Here is a 15,185-nt window from a genome sequence, read left to right on the forward strand (position 1 = left end):
CCGGGCAGAAACAGTTTTGGGCTGCCTCCATGAGTCGGTTTCTTTTCTGGTCCAAATTAGAGTCGGGTTCTCACGACCCGTTTAATGTTTACATGCCTGTGGAAGTCTTTGGGATTGCCTTTTATGTTGGCCGCCAGTCTATTCTAATACCCTCTCTTTGGCCCTCTGATTTCCCCTTTCAATTCATAGAAGTTTAGAATCATAGAAGTTTCCAACATGGAAACAAGCCCTTCGGCCCAACATGTCCATGTCGCCCAGTTTTTACGAATAAACTAGTCCCAGTTGCCTGCACTTGGCCCATATCCCACTGTACCCATCTTACCCATGTAACTGTCCAAATGCTTTTTAAAAGAAAAAATTGTACCCGCCTCTACTACTGCCTCTGGCAGCTAGTTCCAGACACTCACCACACTTTGAGTGAAAAAATTGCCCCTCTGGACCATTTGTATCTCTCCCCTCTCACCTTAAATCTATGCCCCCTCGTCAGAGACTCCCCTAAATTCCCCTCTGAACTTTCTATATTATGCCTGGTGAATGAATGAATGAATAAAAAAAAAGTTAGCATTTCCGTCAGCCGACAACAGAAAGTTATTACTTGATTAATGGCGATTTGAACAACTATTCGTCTTTTTCAGAGTTTAATGAGTATTGCGAAATTAATACAGCAAAAGGATTTTGCAGAAGTTAATTCCCTGAACGGGAAAGGGACCCGTCTCCCACACTGAGAGCATTTGCAGACGGCAGCGATCTTCTGAGGCTTTCCTCGAAGCACATTTGCACCAGAGTTTCTATAGTTTAGTGGCTATCACGTTTGCCTAACACGCGAAAAGTCCCCGGTTCGAAACCGCGCAGGAGCATTTTTGGGCTGGCTCCATGAGTCGATCTCCTTTTTGGCCCCGAATCAGAGTCGGGTTCTTCCTCCCCGTTCAATGTTTACATGCCTGTGGAAGACTTTTGGTTTGCCTTTTATGTTGGCCGCCAGTCTATTCTCATACCCTCTCTTTGCCCCTCTGATTTCCCCTTTCAATTCCCCTCTGAACTTTCCATATTCTGCCTGGTGAATGAATGATTGAACAAAAAGTTAGGATTTCCGTCCGCCTGCAACAGAAAGTTGTTAGTTGATTCATGGCGATTTGAACAACTATTCGTCTTTTTTCAGAGTTTAATGAGTATTGCGAAATTAATACAGTAAACTATTTTGTAGAAGTTAATCCCCTGACCGGGAAAGGGACCCGTCTCCCACACTGAGAACATTTGCAGACGGCAGCGATCTTCTGAGGGTTTCCTGTAACAGTGTGAGCAGTAGAGTTTCTGTAGTGTAGTGGTTATCACATTTTTTTAATACGCAAAAGGTCCGCGCTTCGAAATCAGGCAATTACGTTTTGGAAACGTTACCCTCTGAAAATCAATAAGTCTGAAAAAAAGCAAGAATTCAGTCTGTGGTTGAATGTGAATGAAATAACACACTTCACAGAACCGATATATTTTCCATTCTCTGTTTAGTTCAACACAAACTCAAACACTACACATATACAGACAGTGTTTCACACTCACTCACGTTTCCTGCACTGACGGTGCAGAAAGTCCCTCTCAAAGCTGCGCATTGCGAATAATTTCAGTTGATTTGTGAGAGATCATTGAAGGCTCCTGCAGTGCAGCTTCGGTTAATAACCACAATTATAGACAGCATTGCGGCCGCGGCAACAAACATCAGTTTTTCGATGTTCGATATTCCCCAGCTCCCGGATTGATTGAGGCCACGACAGAAACAACATTTAGCCCCTCTTTCGGCCCCGCTCTCTCCAATCACACGTTGCTGGCGGGAAGCTGCAATTCCCGCTACAGACAGCGCATTGCTGCCCATCCCTGGGAAACAAGGCACCATCGAAGCTTTGACGACACATCACAGGCATCGTCTGTCCCGGAGCTGTTGCTCCGCAACAAAGGCAGAACTTACCAGCTGTTTCAAAATTTATAGCTTGAACACTGGACTCTGATATCACTACCCGCTTTAAAAGTTTGATGCTTTAACGACTGAGCTACCCAGGCTCGCTCGTCGTTAAGTTCCAGTCTTACATATTCATAAGAGGACTCTGAATTATCCCTCGAAGACGTCGAACAGGGGGGAGGGTCACTGTTCTAAAATTTTCAGTCACGTGCTGAGGGGTATCCTTGATTTTATTGAACATGATCGAAGAAACATGGACAGCGAACTCGTGAGTTTAAAATTCTTCTTGTTTGTGCCAAATGACTTGTCATTCGTTCGCACCAATTAAAATAACACTTTACCCAGTGGCCCAAAAGCTGAACTTGTCCCACACGGGAGTTGGAAAAGGCCTCTCGACCTTTCAGTCTGTTAACATTTGTAAGCTGAATAATTTCACCCGTTACACAGTGAGTCCAGGCAGCAGATTTCCCTTCCAAATTTTCCCCACACGGAACTTCCAACCGATGAATATCCGCTTAACGAAAAGAATAATCGTATATTTGGTTCCTTCCATTTAAAGATCTCATCCCGGCCCCTTTGCCATATCAGCTGACGCTAAGATCCCCCTCTCCCTCGAAAACAACGAAACTCGCATCTGCTCAAGCAAGACGGAAGGCCAGAGGAACGCAAGTGCCCACATGGGAACACTAAGAAGTAGATGCATCATGGAACATACCAGTTGCACTTTGAACTCCGGTCAAAATGCCCGGAGTGAAATGTTGGATTGTTGAAGGTGAGACTGAAACTCACAACCTGAGCACTTCCAGAGCCCATACTGCTTTCATCAGTACCGAAATAACAGTGTTTCTGACAAACAGCTTGATTTTCGGCCTCTCAATGATCGCTTCGGAATCTTAATCAAAGAGAAGCCGCCAATCAAGAGGCGCTTCGTCAAATATCCGCAATGATCTTTAAAAGCCGTGGAATCTGAACATAACCCCAAAAGATAAGAATTTTTATTTATAATATTATTAACTGAAGGACATTTTTGCATGGTACTTCATGGAGGATTGAGGCAAAGTGGGACCTGAGACTCAGAAACTCTCTCTGGGCTGTCCGTGACTGAAGAGATGGAAGTTATTTCATTTGAAAACTGAGGCACGGAACTTTCTCGTGGAGACGTGTGACACAAGATTGCGGTTGGTTAGTGGTAGTTGACGGGGAGATATAGAGGAGAGGGAGAAAAGTCAAAGTCACAGCTGTGACTGCTCAAGTGCTCAGCTTATCTGTAATATTTAAAAAGTAGTGTACAGTACAGGGCAGTGTCCGAGGCCCAACCATCTTCAGTTGCTTCATCAATGGCCTTCCCTCCATCATAAGGCTATAAATGGGGATCTTCGCTGATGATTGCACGGTTCTCAGTTCCATTCGCAACCCCTCAGATAAAGAAGCAGTCCGTGCCCGCATGCAGCAAGACCTGGACAACATCCAGGCTTGGGCTGATAAGTGGCAAATAACATTCGCGCCAGACAAGTGCCAAGCAATGACTGTCTCCAACAAAAGAGAGTCTAACCATGTCCCCTTGACATTCAACGGCATTACCATCGCCGAATCCCCAACCATCAACATCCTTGGGGTCACATTGACCAGAAACTTAACTGGACCAGCCACATAAATACTGTGGCTACAAGACCAGGTTAGACGCTTGATATTCTGCGGCGAGTGACTCACCTCCTGACTCCCCAGAGTCTCTCCACCATCTACAAGGCACGAGTAACGAGTGCGATGGAATACTCTCCACTTGCCTGGATGAGTGCAGCTCCAACAACACTCAAGAAGCTCGACACCATCCAGAAAAAGCAGCCCGCTTGATTGGCACCCCATCCACCACCCGAAACATTCACTCCCTCCACCACCGGCGCACTGTGGCTGCAGTGTGTACCATCCATAGGATGCACTGCAGCAACTCGCCAAGGCTTCTTCGACAGCACCTCCCAAACCCACGAACTCTACCAGCTAGCAGGACAAGAGCAGCAGGCACATGGGAACAATACCACCTGCACATTCCCCTCCAAGTCACACACCATCCCGACTTGGAAATATATCGCCGTTCCTTCATTGTCGCTGGGTCAAAATCCGAGAACTCACTACCGAACAGCACTCTGGGAGAACCTTCACCACATGGACTGCAGCGGTTCAAGAAGGCGGCTCACCACCACCTTCTCAAGGGCAATTAGGGATAGGCAATAAATGTTGGCCTCGCCAGCGACGGTCACATCCCACGAACGAATTAAAGAAAAACCTCAAACAAACAAACAGACCTTTTGGATGGGTTCACTAATTGGGAATCGGATTTAACTACTGTGTTTGGGCACACAGTCCCACACTGCTAAACTCCCAGCCCCTTCCATGAGCACTCGCTTTCTTTCACACACCGACTGGATTTCAGCCTGTTGCTGTTCCATCTGAAATCCATCAACGGACTCTCTGCCAAAACATCGAGTGAATCCGAATGCTTGGTATCCTGGCAATTCCCCACGCTCACCATTAGTCTTTGGTCCTTCCAGCATGCTGCATGCAGTGACAAAATCTGTTCTTCCACCGAGGTTTTCTGCTGACTGGATATTTTCAACATTCTCGATTTGGGTGCATGGGCAGGTCATATCGTCCGGTCAGACTTTCTTGTCCTCAGAGTCCAGGGCTTTACATTCAAAAAAAGAAAAAAGAAGCGCTTTTGCTCTGACTCAGCTCAGACGAAAGGTCATCGACCTGAAACATTAACTCTCTTTCTGTATCTAAAAATTCTGTCTGACCTGCTGACGATTTCCAGCATCGACTGTTATTATTTCAGATTGGCAACATAGCCAGTATTTTCATTTTGAATAAAAGGGCTTTCCATTTTCTGCCCATGTGACGCGGTGGCCCAAAGGTTAAGGCAATGGATTGTTTATCTATTGTGCTCTGCACGCGTAGGTTTGAATCCGATTTTTGTGTTAAAGTCTTGTTTCTCTCATTCACTCCATCCAGAAGGTGTGGCTGTCAGTCCAATGCTTCTCGAAACGGCAGACGGAGGTTTTTGCGTTGTTTGCTGCAATCAGCAACATTTCCTTCCACGAAGGTGTTGAGATTGTGAAATCGCGACGTATCAAACGGACAGCGGTGTCCTGGTAAAAAGAGTCGATCTTATGGTCAACGTAAGAGAAACTAATCGACCATAATTGTGATTTATATCCCGGATCATTCCGGGTCTGTGTCTGTTTAAATGGGATGTGCTGTAAGTCCCGGATCATTCCGTGTCTGTCTCTGTTTAAATGGGATGTGCTGTAAGTCCCGGATCATTCCGTGTCTGTGTCTGTTTAAAAGGGATGTGCCGTAAGACCCAGTTTATTCTGTGTCCGTATCTGTTTGAAAGGGATGTGCTGTCAGTCCCGGATCATTCCGTGTGCATTTCACCCGATTTTCTTGATACCTTTTTCCTTCTGAACTGAAATGACGATCCTCTCTCGAGAAGAAGGTTCACCGCCTGCTTCGGGCAACTGGTAGGAAAATTAACAAAACTGATGAGACCAAGTTCATTCTGCTGGGCTTCCATTCCAATCTCCGCACTCTATCCCCCATTCAGTCCCACCCCCGCCTGGACATTATAATCTGCGATATTGGTAAGGGAATGGAGAAGACGAATATCATGGTTATAATTTTCTTGGTTCCTCAACACTGAATAACATCAATTGTAATCATTCAGAAGGTAATCATAGAATCATAGAAGCTTACAGCACAGAAGGAGGCCATTCGGCCGTGATACCTGTGCTTGATCTTTCGAAGACCTGTCCAATTAGACCCACACCCAGATTTTTCCCTGCAAATTAGTTCTCTTCAAGCACATGTCCAATTGCCTTTTGAATGATTCTCTGGAATCTGCTTCCACCGCCCTTTCAGGAAGTGCGTTCCTGATCTGAACATCCCTCTGTGTTAAAAAAATTCTCCTCAATTCCCCTCTCGTTCTTTTCCCAATTATTTTAAATCTATGACCTCTAGTTACCGACCCACTTGCCAGAGGAAACAGTTTCTCCCTCCTTGCTCTTTCAAAACCCCTCATTATTTTGAATATCTCTATTAGGTCTCCCGTTAACCATCACTGCTGTAAGGAGAACAATCCCAGCTTCTCCAATCTCTCCAAATAACTGAAGTCCCTCATCACTGGTATCATCCATGTCAACCTGCTCTGAATCCTCTTCAATGCCTTTTCATCCTAAAGTGTGGTGCCCAGAACCCGACATATAGTCCAGCTGAGGCCTAACCACTGATTTGTAAGGATTAGTATGACTTCCTTTTTTTGTACTCAATGCCCCTATTTACAAAGCAAAGTATCCCTTATGCTTTCTAAACCGCCTTATCAACTTGCCGTGTTTTGTGAATATGCACCCCAGGTTCCTCCACTCTTGCACCCCCCCCCCCCATAAATTGTTCCATTTAGATTATACTGCCTCTCCATGTTCTTCTTCCAAAAGTGCATCACTTCACACTGATCGGCGTTAAATCTGTCACGTGACTGCCCATTTCACCATTCTGTCCATGTCCTCCTGAAGTCTGCTACTATCTTCCTCACTATTTACTACTTTGTCAAGTTTTGTAACATCCGCAAACTTCGAAATTGTACTCCCTATTCCCACATCCAAGTCATTGATACGTAACAAGAAAAGCAATAGTCCTAATACCGACCCCTGGGGGATCCCACTGCATGTTTCCCTCCAGTCAGAAAAACATCCGTTCACCACTACTCTCTGCCTCCTATCCCTCAGCCAATTACGTGCCCGCATTACCACTGGTCCTTTAACCCCACGTGCTTCTAGTTTTCGAATAAATCTGTCATGTGTTAATTTCTAAAATGTGACCTGAAAATAACTGTAACCCCGTTATCTTATTCTTAAGCAATGAGAATACAGATATTAAGACCGAGTGATAGATCAGGCTCATTCCCATTACCCGCAGGTGACGGGACCTGAGGAGGGGGAATCCCATCTGGGTTTATATTTTCCGAAAACAGAGACGGAAAATCGCAAAGATCATCCCGTCGAAATACAACATTTGACTGAAGATCCGACAGCCACATCCCTTCCAGACCTGGCCGTTCAAGGAAGCCTGATAAGTCCATTAGGGGAAAACACAGAGAGAGAAGAAATGCAGACAGAGATAGAGAGAAGCACGCAAAGAAAATAATAGTATAAATCTCCAAATTCGGTGATCAAACTGAATTTAAGGTGCAACTTAAATTAAATCCCATATCGTGAAATCTTATAGGTAAACATTTGGCTGGATTATCTCTTTATCTCTGAGAGAAGCACTGCCTGGTAATTACAGCTCTTATTTATTTGAGCATTTTGCACCATGATTGTCAGTTGGTTTCGAAAGCACAGTGAATTTCAAAGTCTATGACTTATCTTATTCGCTCGTTATCCCACAGGTACCGCGCGGCTGTAAAAGCAGGCTGCACAGGAGCTTTGCAGACTGCATATTCAAGACATATATCACACGCTACACGTGCAACCTGCAGCTGTGTGTGCATTAGCGGTTCAGTGGTGGAACCCTCGTCTGCCTGTGGGAAACCAGAGCGTTGTTTCCAGGCCAATGCAGCATCCTTTACCTTTTCATTCTGCACACATGAGATCGCCTGAATTGGGATAAATTCACGTGTCGGCTTCAATCTGTAAAACTTCTTGAAAGATTACCTTAATTTCGTCGACGTGTGTTACGTGGACAAACCCTCTGCATTCTGTCCTCTGGTGCTCAAACATGCTCTGCTGGAGATAAGTCAAACCTGCCTTCTGTACCGCTGAAAAGATGTGAGAAACCGATTGGTGATGTTTTATTAAACATGGGGACACAACGGGGCTCATCCGGTTTGAACCAGTGAAACTCCCTGAGCGAGAATCAGACCCAAAGGTAACGGAGACGTTCAGCCAGGGTAAAATTCCGCTCCCATATACCCGATCCGCCATCCTTTCAGAGCGCTCTGTCCATCCAATCTCGCTTCTTGTACCATGTACGATGTAGAGCAATATCAGGTTCTGCACCAATTATTTCAAATCAAGAATATTAGTCTCTCTTTAACAAATTCGTGTGGAATGTACGACTTGTATTATCAAGTAACACTTTACAGAATGAAATACTCTGAAACGACATTGTCGTCTGTCTCGGTGTCGTCACAACACACACTCGGCCAGAAGTGAACTTTACTCAAATTGCTACTTTCATTCACTATGAGAGCGAAGAGACGTAAGTGGACATTTGCAGATAGTAGATGTACCAGCATTGGTGGTTCAGTGGTAGAATTCTCGCCTCCCACGCGAGGGACTCGGGTTCGATTCCCGGCCAATGCAGGATCGTTTTGCATTCTGCACCAATGAGCAACTTGGGAACTGGATTCCGCCTTTTCACCCCTCGAGAGTGTTCTGCAATTGAATGAGATTATGGCTGATCTGTGACCAACATCCAGAAAACCGCCTGAGCATCAGAAACCTTAATTCCTCTGGTTCACAAAAACCTATCAATCTCAGGTTTAAAATTAACAATTAAGCTCGCATCAACTGCTGTTTGCGAAAGAGAGTTCCAAACTTCTACCTCCCTTTGCTTGTGGAAGTGTTTCCCAACTTCACTCCTGAAATTGCTGACTCTAATGTTTATGCGATGTCTCCTCGTCCCAGGCACCCAACGAGCAGAAATAGTTTCTCTCTATCTACCCCAACAATTCCCCTTAATATCTTGAAAACTTCGATGAAATCAGCCCTTAACCTACCAAATTCCAGGGGAGACAACCCTCGTTTGTGTAATCTCTCGTCGGAATTTAACCCTTGGAGTCCAGTTATCATTGTAGTAAATCGACACTGCACTCCCTCCACAGCCAATTTATCCTTCCGCAGGTGCGGTGCCCAGAACTGAACACAGTACTACAAGTGTGGTCTCACCAGATATTTGAATAGCTGTAGCATAATGTCTATTCTCTAGTATTCTATTCCTCTAAATATAAAGGCCAGCATTACATTAAACTTTTTGATTATTTTCTGCACCTGCACCTGACATTCTAATGACTATGTAGCTGGACCGCTAAGTCCCTTTGGACCTCCACAGCGTCGAGCATTTCATCATTTAGAAAGTATTCCGAAATATCCTGTTTAGGTCCAAAGTGGATGAACTCACACTGGACTAAATTGAAATCCATTTGTCACAGTTTTGCCCATTCATTTATTATGTTAATGTCTCTCTGTAATATTGTTCATCCATCTGCAATGCTCACAATGTTGCCCATCTTGGTGTTATCGGCTAATTTGTATATGTGGCTTTCTATCCTGTCATCTAATATCAATGAGGCCGCCTGAAGGTAAATTCACATCGAGCTTCAATCTCCTCATCAGCTTGAGACATTTATTTACTTCACATGTGTTTCGCCTTGGAAAGTTCCGCACTCTCACCTCTTGATCTTAAAAATGCTTTATATATAATTCAATTCGACCAACAGCAACACTGAAAAGGTATCAGAAGCCAATTGGTGACTTTTCACAAAAAGCCTTGTGGTTGTCAGGGTCGTCGTGGATTCGAACCCGGGACCATTCGTATCATTAATCAATAAAATCCCCCAAGTGAGAATCATACCCCGAGAAAAACAAACCACTGGCTGGAGGACAGCCAGTATAAATGTCCGCTGCTTCCCATAGCCGATCAGCCATCTTTCAGACCGTTTCTGTCCATCCCATCTCGTTTTCTATTCTGGTGTACAGCAATATCAACTTGTGCACTTACTATTTTCAGTCACTAATATTAGTCTCCCTTTACCAAATGGTTTTGACTGTACGACCTGTATTATCAAGTAAGACGTTTCAGAATTAGTTGCTCTGAAACTACCTTGCTTGGGAGGATACTGAGAGGTGTAGATGAACACACGGACCTTGAAGTGCATGTCCACAGATCGTTGAAGGTAGATGGACAGGTAGATAAGGTGGTTAAAAGGCATACCGGATACTTTCCTTAATTAGCCGAGGCATAGACTGCAATAGCAGTGAGATTATGCTTGAACTGTATATAACATTAGTTAGGCCACAACTTGAGTACTGCGTGCAGTTCTGGTCATCAAATTACATGAAAGCTGTGATTGCACTGGAGACTCGTGACTCCCCGAAACCTTTCTAACATCTACAAGGCATAAGTCAGGAGTGTGATGGAATACTCTCCACTTGCCTGGATGAGTGCAGCTCCAACAACACTCAGGAGGCTCGACACAACCCAGGAAAAAGCAGCCCACTTGATTGGCACATCATCCACCACCTTAAACATTCAGTCCCTCCACCACCAGCGCACCGTGGCTGCAGTGTGTGCCATCCACAAGATGCACCTCCCAAACCCGCGACCTCGACCACCTGGAAGGACAAGGGCAGAAGGCACATATGAACACCGCAACCTGCACGGCCCCTCCAAGTCACACACCATCGTTACTTGGAAATATATCGCCGTTCCTTCATCGTCACTGGGTCAAAATCCTGGAACTCCCTACATTGCAGCACCGTGGGAGAACGTTCACCACACGGACTGCAGCGGTTCAAGAAGACGGATCACCTCCATCTTCTCAAGGGCAATTAGGATTGGGCAATAAGTGCTGGCCTTTCCACCGACGCTGACATCCCATGAATGATTAAAAAAATGTTCGGATTTCCTTCAGTCTGAAACAGAATGTTGCTGGTTGATTAATGGCGATTAGAACGAGTATTCGTCTTTTTTACAGAGTTTAATGAGTTTTGCGAAATTAATACAATAAACTATTTTGTAAAACTTAATTCCCTGAACGGGAATCTGACCCGGCTCTCGCACTGAGAGCATTTGTAGACGGCAGCTATCATCTGAGTTATGCCAATATGCATTTACACAGTGAACTTTTCGTCGTGCAGTAATTATCACGCACTAAATAACTCCGGTTCGAAACCGAGCGGAAACATTTTGAAAACGTTATCCACCAACAATTAGTGAATATAAATGAAGCAAGAATTCACTCTGTAGTTAAATATGAAAAAAACACAACACCTCATAGAACCTCTGCACAGTTCTACACAAACTCAAGCATTACAGAGATAGCGACAGTGTCTCTCCCTCACTCCCGTTTCCTGCCCTAATGGTGCAGAAAGCCCCTCTCAAAGCTGCACATTGCGACTGTTTTCAGTTGATTTGTGAGAGATCATGAAAGAATCCTGCAGCGCTGCGTCGGTTCATAACTGCAGTTCTAAACAGCACTGCATCCATCAGTTTTCCGATTTCGATGTTCCCCAGCTCCCGGATTGAGTGAGGCCACGACAGCAACAACATTCAGGCCGCCTGTCCGGCCCCGCTCTCTCCAATCACACGTTGCTGGCGGAAAGAAGCGAATGCCGCCGAAGAAAGCGCATTTCTGTCCATTCCTGGGAAACAGGATACCACCGAAGCTTTGACAGCACATCGCAGGCACCGTCTGTCCCGCAGTTGTTGCTCCGCTGCAAAGACAGAACTTGCCAGCTGTTTCAAAATTTACAGCCTGGAACAGACTTTGAACCTTCAGATCATTATCGGGTTTAAAAGTCCGATGTTCTTCCGATTGAGCTACCCGGACTCGCGATTAGAAAAGTTTCCATTATGCAGATTCCTGCACTATGAATTATCCCTCGTTGACGTCGAACCATGATGAGGATCCCTTTTTGAAAATTTTCAGTAACGTGTTGAGGGGATTCCTTGTTTCTGTTGAACATGATGTAAGAAACGTGGAGTGCGAACTTGTGAGTTTACAATTCTGTTTGTTTGTGCCAAATGTCTTGTCAATCGTTAGCACCAATTAAAATAACACTTTACCCAGTGGCTCAAAAGCTAAACTTGTCCCACACGGGAGTTGGAAAAGGCCTCTCGACCTTTCAGCGTATTAACATCTGTAAACTGAATAGTTTCACCCGTTACACAGTGACACCAGGCAGCAGATTTCCCTTCCAAATTTTCCTCACACGAAACTTCCAATCGACGAATATCCACTCAACGAAAAGAAGATTTGTGTGTTTGGTTCTTTAGATTTACGGACCTCGTGGAGGCCGCTTTGCCATATCAGCTGTCGTTAATCGCCCCCTCTTCCCTTATAAACAAGTAAACTCGCACCTGCTATTGCAAGACGGTCGGTCAGAGGAAATCAAGTCCCCACAAGTGCCTGCATAGGAACACTAAGAAGTAGATGCCTTATGGAACATGCCAGTTGCACCTTGAACTCCGGTCAAAATGCTCGGATTGGAATGTTTGTCTATCCAAGGTGCGACTCGAATTCATAACCTGGGTATTATCTAGAGTCCTCTAATTACCGCAGACTGACCGATTGCACCACAACCTTATACACCCAGAAACGCTGCTCACTGTGATATCTAATTTGATGCTAGCGACAAACGTGGCGATACGGCTTCCTATACCTTCACCTACGTTATTTATACATATAGTCAAAAGCTAATGCCCCAGCACTGATCACATCCTGCCAATTTGAGTACATACCTTATTATTCTGGCTCTCTGTCTCCCACCTTCTAACCAACTCCGAACCCATTTCATTAGGTTGCCTTAAATTCTACGCACTCTCATTGTTGTTCACAGCTTCTTATGTGGTACCTTATCGAATGCATCTGGAAGTGAATATTATATAACACCCAAGGAAACTCCATTATCTACCACGTTAGTTACACCTTCAAAAAGTTCAACTAGTTTTGTTAGACTTGACTTACCCTTTACAAATCCATGCTGGCTCTCGCTGATAACTTCATATTTATCCAAGTGTTCAGTCATTATTTCCCTAATAACAGATACTGGTAACTCCCCCACAACATACTTCAGACTAATGGGTCTTTAATTTCTAACTTTATCTCTCCTACCCATCCTAAATAATGGAGTGAGAGTGACAATGTTTCAATCAAAGGAACAATTCCTGAATCAAGAGTCTTTTGAACGATCATGACTAAAACATGTACAATTTCCTCGCCTATTCCTCTTAGTCCCCTGGGATGGTAACCATCAGGTCCTGGAGATTTGTCTATCTTTCGTCTCATTATTTTCTCCATTACCATTATTTTACGTATTCGAATCACCTTGATTTATTTTCAGTTTTCCCCGTGTCTCTGGTATGTTAGCTCCATCCATTTCTGTGAAGACCGATGAAAAGTAAATATTTAGCAACTCTGGCATTTCCTGATTTTCAATTACAATATCACCTCCATCTGTCTTTAAGGGGCCCAAGTTACTCTTAGTCACCCTTCTTTCTCTTAATATACGTGTAAAAACCTTGATTGTTGTCAATATTTTCCCTCACAAGTTTATCTCCTTTTCCCTTTTTGGACCTCTTACGATTTTTTAGTTTCGGCACCATAATAAACAACACTTCGCTGTAAAGTTTGGGTCAATAGTTGTCCAATGTCAGAGCGAGAATTGTCTGAACCCCTAATTTATTTAATGTAACAAACACAAGCACACATAATCATCCGTGTATCAACGCACTGAGGGATACACAAAGTTGAACACAGAGAGAAATGCAGGTGAAATTGGGATGCACAGGCAAACGGACAAGCGAAATCGACAAAGATAAAACGGTCTGAACCCCAAACAGACAGTAACGTGTCACTGATAGATATTAGTGAGAGGAGGTGGGCGAGCAATGGTATCAAGTGGCGCTGTGGCTTAGTTGGTTAAAGCATCTGTCTTGTAAATAGGAGATCCTGGGTTCAACTCCCAGCAGTGCCTTCCGTAATTTATTATTTTCACCAAATTTGTGGAATTAAACGACAAAATAACAGTGTGGAATTTGTATTTGTTCAAGCTTCAGGAGGAAACGGATATCAGAATGACTGATCAAAAACGCCCTTTCATTGTACAGACAGACCTCTCATAGAATGTGTCTGTAACACGTTAATTTATTTGTTTTTGGGCTCGTTGGAGTTGTGGTATAATTCACGATTTGAGGTTTAAACCCAGAAGTGGTCCTAATTTTGACCGAGACTTGTGATCTTGACCTGCGGTGCAAACTTTTGCAAACAGAAAATAGAAAGTACCCAAATCATTCCACCTGAATCCCCAGGCCCGGATGAAATATATCTCAGGTTGTTAATAGAAGCAAGAAAGGAAATAACGGATGCTCTGACCATCATTTTCTAATCCTCCCTGGTTACAGGTGTGATGCCGGAGGATTGGAGGACTGCTAAAGATGTACCGTTGTTTAAAAAGGGAGAAAGGGATAGATCGAGTAATTACTGGCCAGTCAGAATAACCTCGGTCAGGCTGAAGGTATTCCATTAAATCGACACTGTACTTCCTCCACAGCCAATACTGGGAGGAGGGGACTCTTGACTGACAAGCCTTAGCTACATCAGGAGAGGGAAACTGACCCTCGGTCTCTAATATTCCTGGGATGTGCTACTTTTGAACAAAAAGGTGAGTGTCTCTATACTTTTAAACTCGCTGTCTCACTGCACATGTATTGAAAGTGTATCGTAGGACGGTGTGTGAGTGTCTCGATACCTTTAAACTCGCTGTCTCACTGCACATGTATTGAAAGTGTATCGTAGGACGGTGTGTGAGTGTCTCTATACCTTGAAACTCGCTGTCTCACTGCACAGGTATTGAAAGTGTATTGTAGGACGGTGTGTGAGTGTCTTTATACCTTTAAATTCTCTGTTTCACTGCACAGCATTGACAGTGTATTGTAGGATGTTGTGAATGGGACGAGGGTCAGTGGGGCGAAGTGCACCCGATTGGGAGCAGCGCCCGTTTGCCGGGTGAGTATTGCACGGTTGTCTTTCTCTCTCCCCTCTTTCTTTCTTTCTTTCTTTCTTTCTTTCATCGCCTTCTATCCCATCCTTTCTTTCACTCTCTTTTCATTCCTCTTAATTCGTTCTTTTTCTTTCTGCCTCCAACACCTTTGTCTGTACCCTGTCTTTGTTCTCTCATGTGTCTCTGCTGAAAGATCCAAAATTCAGACCCGCCGCTTCTTCCAGATTTTTTTCCTTCCACAATCATGGTCCATTTCATTGAGACTTTACTGCGGCCTTACCGACTCTAACACTCACTTTCACATTCTTATGTCTTTAAGTTTGCTCCACATCATAGAATCATAGAATCATAGAAGTTACAACATGGAAACAGGCCCTTCGGCCCAACATGTCCATGTCGCCCAGTTTATACCACTAAGCTAGTCCCAATTGCCTGCACTTGGCCCATATCCCTCGATACCC

At 44.3% G+C, this 15,185-nt stretch overlaps 2 non-coding genes across 2 annotated transcripts; both read left to right on the forward strand.

The window, feature by feature from the left end:
* The first annotated feature begins 8,233 nt into the window (after positions 1-8,233).
* Positions 8,234-8,304, forward strand: trnag-ccc (transfer RNA glycine (anticodon CCC)). Its single transcript has one exon. It is a non-coding gene; the product is annotated as a tRNA-Gly (tRNA).
* A 5,320-nt stretch (positions 8,305-13,624) lies between these two features.
* On the forward strand, positions 13,625-13,698 carry trnat-ugu (transfer RNA threonine (anticodon UGU)). Its single transcript has one exon. It is a non-coding gene; the product is annotated as a tRNA-Thr (tRNA).
* Positions 13,699-15,185: the final 1,487 nt, after the last annotated feature.

Source organism: Heptranchias perlo, chromosome 20 (assembly GCF_035084215.1).
Source record: "Heptranchias perlo isolate sHepPer1 chromosome 20, sHepPer1.hap1, whole genome shotgun sequence".
NCBI classification, from domain to species: domain Eukaryota; kingdom Metazoa; phylum Chordata; class Chondrichthyes; order Hexanchiformes; family Hexanchidae; genus Heptranchias; species Heptranchias perlo.